Source organism: Otolemur garnettii, unplaced genomic scaffold (assembly GCF_000181295.1).
Source record: "Otolemur garnettii isolate 467f Iridium unplaced genomic scaffold, OtoGar3 scaffold00125, whole genome shotgun sequence".
Taxonomy (NCBI): domain Eukaryota; kingdom Metazoa; phylum Chordata; class Mammalia; order Primates; family Galagidae; genus Otolemur; species Otolemur garnettii.
Window position 1 is genome coordinate 3,684,548 of NW_003852520.1, and position 6,083 is coordinate 3,690,630.

A 6,083-nucleotide genomic window follows, 5' to 3' on the forward strand; every position below is an offset into this window, starting at 1 on the left:
CAAAATCTTTGATCATTTTATCTTTGAAATCATTGAGTTCTTGAGATATCCTTTGAATAATTTCTTGAGATCTTTTGAATAATTTCTTGAGCTCCTAATTCCTTTGTTTCTTCCAGTCTGTTCATCTTATTTGCTATCCACATTCTGAACTTGATTTCTGACATCCCAGCCATTTGCTTGTGGATGAGGTCTTCAATTGTGTCTTCCCCATTTTCCCTTGGAGGAGTTGATCTACTCTGGATTCTTGAGTTGCCAGAGTTTTTCTGCTGATTCTGCCTCATGCTGAGTTTAACTTGTTTGGAGGCCTTATCAGAACCGTTTATTTGGTGGCTTCTTCTGGTTGCACAGAGAGACAGGCAGAGCATGTCTGTTGTCCTCTCCCAGTTTTCGGGTGCTGGGGCTGCCAGTGTGCACTGGAACAGCAGCATCTGTACGGGAGTGTGCGTGGCCAGTTTAGACCTCGTTCAGCCTGTCGGTCAACCGGGGGGTAGAAAACTGACAGCAGGTAGATCAGTCCTAGTTTGGACCCTCTGGGGCAATGGGTGGAATAGGGGAACTGTAGTAGCTAAATCAGTCCTAGTTCAGCACCCTGGAGCAGCCAGGGGGTAGGGGAATGGCAGCGGTAGCGCAGGGTACTCGAGTGACCAGATCAGTCCTAGTTCAGCCCCACCAGAGTAGTTGGGGGGAAGCGGGAGACTACTTCACTGTTGCTCGTTGGATGGGTGAGGTGCTAGCAAGCCTATCTGTGCCCTCCCAATGTGGGAGCTCAGAGTGGGGAACTCCTCCACCTCTGTCCAAGGGATGTATGTGGCTCTAGCAAACAGTTTTGGGCCCTCTAAGAGTAGTAGACCCCTCCACCACCACCTGCAGGGCGAGCATGGCTCTATCAAGCAGTTCTAGGCCCACTCAGCTTGGGAGCCTGGAGCAGGGAACAGCTCCCCTGGCCCCCGTGGGGTGTGTGTGTCTCTTGCAGGCTGTTTTGGGTCTACCTGGAATGGAGGATTCCTCTGCCTCTGCCTGCGGAATGCCTGCAGCACTAGCGAGTGGTTCTGGGCCTGCCCAGAGCAGCAGCCTCCTGCCCATGAGGCGTGCGACTCTAGCAAGCAGTTTTGGGGCCCACCCCGCTCCATGAGGGCAAAGGGACCCACTCGGCAACTGGGTTAGTCTGGGAAGGTTAATACCTCCTTCCCCACCTTACACCCAGTCACTCGTAGTCCCCCACATCTGTGACTCTATTCACTCCAATAGGCCACTGCTACCGGGGTTTACCTGGCAAAATCAGCCAGAAATCTGAGTTCGGCAGGGGGGCCTTGAGTGTTTAAATTAGGCTTCTGTCCGGCTAGATTTCTCTGTAAATCAGAGGTTGCATTCAGCTTTACACTCAGGTGTCAATTCTAGCCTCTGCCTGCAGCCCACTGCCTTTGTCTCAGCCGCATTAGCCCCCTGAGGGCTGGCACTCCACCCAAGAAAGGTAAGTGAGTCCTGCCTGTGGCTGCTGTTCAGAACCTCTGCTTGCCCAAGGAGATGGGGCTGGAATAGTGTTAGCCTGCTGCTCAGGTTGCCACAGTTGCTGCACTGGCGTCCCCTGAGCTGATTCTCCTCTCCTCACGCCCGCACCACAGTCAGCACAGAATAGCACCAGCCCTTTCCTCTCCACTTCTCTCAAGGAGATGCCCAAGAATCTGGACTCTGTACCTCCAAACCTCGGAGTGAGTGGGTGGGGACTCCTCAGAGTTCAATGTTGCAAGTGGGGAATATATACAGTTTTATATAGTTCAAACCTTCCCTCAACCATACACCTGGGGTGCCCCTTTGAATAGTCCTTGGGTGTTCTACCATGTTTGAGGAGTCCAAATCAGTTGCCCCAGTCAACACCCATTTCAGGTGGAAGAGTTCAAATGTCTCTGGGAGCTAGATAAGAGGGGTCTGCTTGCAGTTCAGATATAACTTGCTCCAGTGCTCCGCGACAGCAAAGGGACCCACTCGGCAACTGGGTTAGTCTGGGAAGGCTAATACCTCCTTCCCTACCTTGCACCCAGTCACTCGTAATCCCCAAGTCTGTGACCCTATTCACTCCAGTAGGTCACTGCTCCCGGGGTTTACCTGGCAAAATCAGCCAGAAATCTGAGTTTGGCAGGGGGGCCTTGTGTGTTTAAATTAGGCTTCTGTCTGGCTAGATTTCTCTGTAAATCAGAGATTGCATTTGGCTTCACACTCAGGTGTCAATTCTAGCCTCTGCCCACCCACTGCCTTTGTCTCAGCTGCATTAGCCCCCTGAGGGCTGGCGCTCCACCCAAGAAAGTTATGTGCGCCCTGCCTGTGGCTGCTATCTGGAACCTCTGCTTGCCCAAAAGGGATGGGGCTGAAATGGCGTCAGCTTGCCACTGAGGATGCCACCCTTGCTGCACTGGTGTCCCCTGAGCCGATTCTCCTTTCCTCATGCCCGCACCACAGTCAGCACAGAACAGCACCAGTCCTTTCCCCCTCCACTTCTCCCAAGGAGATGCCCAAGAATCAGGATTCCATAGGTAATAACCCTCCAGACCTCAGAGTGGGTGGGTGGGGACTCTTTGGAGTTCAATGTTGCAGGTGGGGAATATATACAGATTTATACCTTTTTACAGTTTTATGCCTGGCTGGAGGGTGCCGTGGCATGCCAGCAGGGGTAGGAGGTCGTTTTTCAGGGGTCTCTCCTGTGGGATAGAGTGGGAGGAAGTTTAAACTCTGCTCGCTTGTTTGCATGGAGTAAACTGTGAGCCCTTGTTGTGGGGCAGGGGACTCCCGTCCGCTTGGTGGTGGATTTTGTACCTTTTGGTTGTATTTTTGGGGTTGCTGCTCACCTCAGGAAGGTTGAAGTGCGCTCTTCAATCTTCTCTCTTGGCTCTGCTCCAAACCATCAGCTAGTTTGCTAAACTTCTGTCCTTTCAGTCCCCTTCTGAACAGGAGCTTCTGTAAAAAGCTGGCTGCAGTCCGCAATCTTGGCTTCACCCCTAGTGAAAATGCTTTTAATATTTTTTCCGTTTTTGTTGACTGAAGATTTTATATTATCTTTATAATTTTGAGTTATGTCCCATATATGTCTATTTTGTTAAGTTTTCTAATCATATAGGAGAACTAATTTTTTTAAATTTATTTCTTTTTATTAAATCATAGCTGTGAACAATTATGGAGTACAATGTGCTGATGTGATATACATTGTGGAATGTTTAAATCAGACTGATTAATATAACCATCATCTCACTTATTTATTTGTTGTTGTAAGACATTTATACTATACACTTAGTAGTTTTGAAATATATCATTACATTATGCAAATTACATTATAGGTAAGGTCCCACCAAGTACACTCCCTCCTCCTGCCCTCCCCCCTTCCCTTCTCTCTTCCTCCTCCTCGCTCCTTCTTTTGGGACTATAGTTGTGTTTTCTCATTCATATGAATGTGTAGGTGATGATATATTTGTTTCATGAAAGTATTGAGTACGCTGAATACTTTTTTCTGTTCTTAAAATACATTGCTAAAAACAATGTGTTTCATTTCCATCCAGGTAAACACAAAAGCTGTAAAGTGCCCATCCTTTTTCTATGACTGCATAGTATTCCATGGTATATATATATACCACAATTTATTATTCCATTTATGGTTTGATGGGCATTTGGGCTGCTTCCATGACTTTGCATTTATGAATTGGCTGCAATAAACATTCTGATGCAAAGGCCCTTGTGAAATGATTGTTGGTCATTTGGGTAGAAATCTAGAGGAATTGCAGGATTGAATGGTAAGTCAATTTATAGTTCCTTGAGAATTCTCCAAACTTCTTTCAAAAAAAAAATATTAGTTTTCAATCCCACCAGTGATGTAGAAGTGTTCCCTTCTCTCCACATCCACACCAACATCTCAGATTTTATGATATGGGATGATATTACTGGAGTTAGGTGATATCTCCAAGTGGTTTTGACTCATATTTTTTCTGAAGATTAACGAGATGAGCATTTTTTTCATGTGTTTTTTGGCCATTCACCTGTCACATTCAGAAAAGTTTCTGTTCAAGTCTCTTGCCCACAAGGAAATTGGGTTGTTTTTCCTTTTCTTATTGAATGGTTTGAGTTCTCTATGGATTCTAGTTATCAGACCTATGTCAGAAATATAACCACACTGCTCAGAGAGGGTCCATACAATGTTGTTCTGGATTCCCACCATAACTTAAAGGGAAATTTTCTGAGTCCTTGCTGTCCTGAAAAAGAAGGAGGAGAATGTCCTCAAATTCCTTGCAGCAGGAACCCACTTAGGTGGAACCAACCCTGCTTTCCAAAAGGAACAGTACACCTACAAAAGGAAAAGTGATGGCATCTACATCATAAATCTGAAGAGGACTTGAGAAAAACTTCTGTTGGCAACTTGGGCCATTGGTGCCATTGAAAATCCTGGTGATGTCAGTGTCATGTTCTCCAGGAATACTGGCCAGAAAGCTGTGCTGAAGTTTGCTCCTTCCACTGGAGCCACTCCTATTTCTGGACGCTTCACTCCTGGAACCTTCACTAACCAGATCCAGGCAGCCTTCTAGGAGCCTTGTCTTGTAATGGTTACTGATCCTAGAGTTGACCACCAGCCTCTCACAGAGGCATCTTACATTGACCTGCCTACCATTGCCCTGTGTAGCACAGATTATCCTCTGCGTTATGTGGACATCATCATCCCATGCTACAACAAGCTCATTCAGTAGGTTTCATGTGGTGGATGCTGGCCCAGGAAGTTCTCTACATTCTTCCAGGAACACCCATGGGAGGTCATGCCTGATCTCTATTTCTACAGAGATCCTGAAGCAATTGAAATGGAAGAGCAGGCTGCTGCTGAGAAAGCTGTGACCAAGGAGGAATTTTAGGGTGAATGGACTGCTCCAGCTCCTGAGTTTACTGTTACCCAACCAGAGGTTGCAGACTGCTCAGAAGGCATGCACGTGCCTTCTGTGCCTATTCAGCTGTTCCTCACTGAAGACTGGAGTGCCCAGACTCTCAGTGAAGACTGTTCTGCAGCTCCCACTGCTCAGGCCACTGAATCAGTAGAAACAACTACTGAGTGGTCTTAAGATGTTCTACCACAAGCTCTAAAACAAGATTAAAATAAAGTTGGAGGAAAATAAACATCAGTCCAAGAAGATACAAGGAATAATTTATATTCTTTTAAAGTTGTTTAGGTTAGACTTGTGTCCTAAATATGATCAATTTTTGATGATGATCTGTAGGCTGATGAAAAGAATGTTTTATAAGGATGAACTGTTCAGTAAATGTCTGTTAAGTTCATTTGTTCTAGAGTCAAATTAAATCCATTATTTATTTGTTTAGTTTCTTATTGGAGGATGTATTCAGAACTGACAAGGGTGTTAAAATCTCCAGCTTTTGTATTCTAGAAAGATATCAAATTGTCAATATTTGTTAGGGTTTGCTTTATAAATTGAGGAGCCTTCTAGTAGGGTGCATAAATGTTAATTATTCAAATCTCTTAATGTTGAGTGTTTTTCCTTGCCAAATATGTAGCATGCATCCTTATCATTGTTGGTTTAAATCCTGTTGTAGCTGCAAATACATTTGCAATTCCTGCTTTTTTCTCATTTCCATTTGCCTGTATCATAGATGTCCATCACTTCACCTGGAGTCTTTTTTTATCTCTTCAGGTAAAATGATTCTCTTGTAGGCAACAGATACCTGGACTGAGTTTTTGTATCCAACTTGTTACTCTGTAGAGGACAATTGAAGCCCTTAACATTAATTGAGGGAATATATAGGCATGGTAGTATTGTGGGTGTCATGTTTTTCAAAGGTCCAGTGGATATTTTTAATCTTCTCACTATTGTGGAAGTTAGGTTTTGTTCAATAAATTCTGCATGAGTTTACCTTGGTGATAGACCACTGTGCTGGTCATTCTGGAAAAATGGGTCAGAGTATTTCCTGACAACAGTTGGTTTAGTTAAGGTGAATTTCCTCAACACATGTATGCCAGTACAGTACTTGATTTCTCCAACACAAATGAAACTCAGTTTAGCTGGACATAGGATCCTGGGCTGAAAGTTGTTTTGTTTAGAAGATTG

The 6,083-nt window shown here is 44.9% G+C and overlaps 1 pseudogene; it reads left to right on the top strand.

The window, feature by feature from the left end:
* Window positions 1–363: 363 nt before the first annotated feature.
* On the top strand, window positions 364–5,084 carry LOC100946556 (annotated as a pseudogene).
* Window positions 5,085–6,083: the final 999 nt, after the last annotated feature.